This window comes from Euleptes europaea, chromosome 3 (assembly GCF_029931775.1).
Source record: "Euleptes europaea isolate rEulEur1 chromosome 3, rEulEur1.hap1, whole genome shotgun sequence".
NCBI lineage: Eukaryota > Metazoa > Chordata > Lepidosauria > Squamata > Sphaerodactylidae > Euleptes > Euleptes europaea.
This window is the reverse complement of record NC_079314.1, coordinates 89,846,390-89,848,441: the sequence shown is the minus strand read 5'-3', so window position 1 is coordinate 89,848,441 and position 2,052 is coordinate 89,846,390.

Genomic DNA, 2,052 nt, shown 5'->3' with positions numbered 1-2,052 from the left:
GAGCAGACTGGCTGCCACTCTTCAGAAGGGTGACGGGAGTTTTGGCTTGGATTTGCCGCTCTCAGGATGCCCCCCCCCAACACACACACACACACACACACACACACAGGATCGCAGCGGCAGGAGGGAGACCCAGAGCAGACTGGCTGCCCCTCTTCAGTAGGGTGTCCCGCTCTAACACATATGTAGTTCCCCAGCTCCCAGATTTCCTCCCGGCTTTTCGTCTACCCTGGCTGAGAAAGCAAACTAAATATTACACCAACATAACCTGCGTGTTAGGTCACAGGGAGTTTCTGAATGCTCATAAAGCATGAGGATGGGAGTGTGATTTAAAGCCCAGCAACAGAGGGAAAGGAAAGGGTGTTAAAATCTTTCTTCACCTACAGGTTCCCCTTAAAACCACTTCTTTCAACCTCCCCAGAGGGAGTTAATTCTCCTTTCAGAGCCCCACTAGAAGAAAAGCAGCTGGGGTGAGGGGGGAAGCATGGGCAGTGGAGGATTCAGCAGGCCATTCAGTCCACCCAAAGTTGTGCTTTCAATCAGCCCCTCTGCTGCTTTATGCAAACTCAATGGTGACGCTGTTCTGAATCAACACACGGGTCTATTGTCAACACATTTAATTTGCCCCTGAAGGCAACAGTGTAGAATGTGGACTGATAGCAAGGACAGAGCCTGCAAGACTATGCTGCTAACCAGCCCAGAAGCACAGGGATGTGGGTAAGAAAAAGGGAGTGAAACTGGGCCTGGAAATGAAAGCAGAAAGGGCATCTTCAGAGGTACCTAACAGAGCAGTCTAAAGTCAGAGGCAATAATCAGGGAGGAAAAAGCAGGGCTTTCCTTTCAATGCAACAGTCACTATTTCTGTACTCTCTGTCTAGAATATGGTTTTTACCTGGCAGCCAAGATGGTACTTCCCAGCTGGTAATTCCCTAATTGGGTAATTTCCACATTAGCCTTGTGCTAAAAGATGATGGTTTTTATATGCTGACTTTCTCTACCTTTTTAAGGAGAATCAAACCAGCTTACAACCTCCTTCCCTTCCCCGCAGGGTTGCCGTAAGTCAGCTGCAGCTTGGTGGCACTTTACTCCTCCACCACCACCAATGCTGCTTTTCAATGTGCATGTTGCTTCATACTAGTTATTTTATGGTGTTTTAAAATAGTTTTGTATTTTTTTTTATCAACTGGCTTTTGAGTCTAGCTGTGACCTAAGGGCAGGATAGAAACTAAATATACAAAAAAATAACAAACAAAACCAATATTAAATTGTGACTCTGAACAAGGGATTATAGCACTTGTTCTCTAAACAACAGAATTTAACAGATATCCTCAGGGGCAGTTTGACATAACATATTTCCTACATGACCGATGTGTATGATAGAGAGCCAGAGTGGTGTAATGGTTAAGAGCGGTGGTTTGGAGCGGTGGACTCTAATCTGGAGGACCAGGTTTGATCCCCCACTCCTTCACATGAGCAGTGGACGCTAATCTGATGAACAGGGTTGGTTTCCCCACTCCTACACATAAAGCCATCTGGGCTAGTCATAGCTCTCTTAGAGCTCTCTCAGCCTCACCTACCTCACAGGGTGTTTGTTGTGGGGAGGGGAAGACAAGGTGATAGTAAGCCAGTTTGATTCTTCCTTAAGTGATAGAGAAAGTTGGCATATAAAAACTAACCTTTCTTCTTCTTCTATCCCAGCCTGCATGAGGCTCCCAGTAGTTTCCTATGCAGACACTGATCAAGTCCATTAGGGGCAATAAAACTTTTAACACCAGTTGACTGCTACTAGTTGTGCATAGGATTATGACTATGTTACATTGGCAGTGATTGTGGCATGGCAACTGCTGACATCACAGGATGAGAGGGCTGGCTTGCCCAAGTGGTTGGCACCATGAGTGGAATAATAATGACAGTAAAAGCTCAACCTCTGATCAGGGGTGGAGAGGGGAGACAATGTATGTGTAGATAATATTTCCCTTGACATCACAAGACATTATAAACACCATTCTGTTACCTGCCCCCCCCTTACAGTGCACTGTCACAGGAGACAAC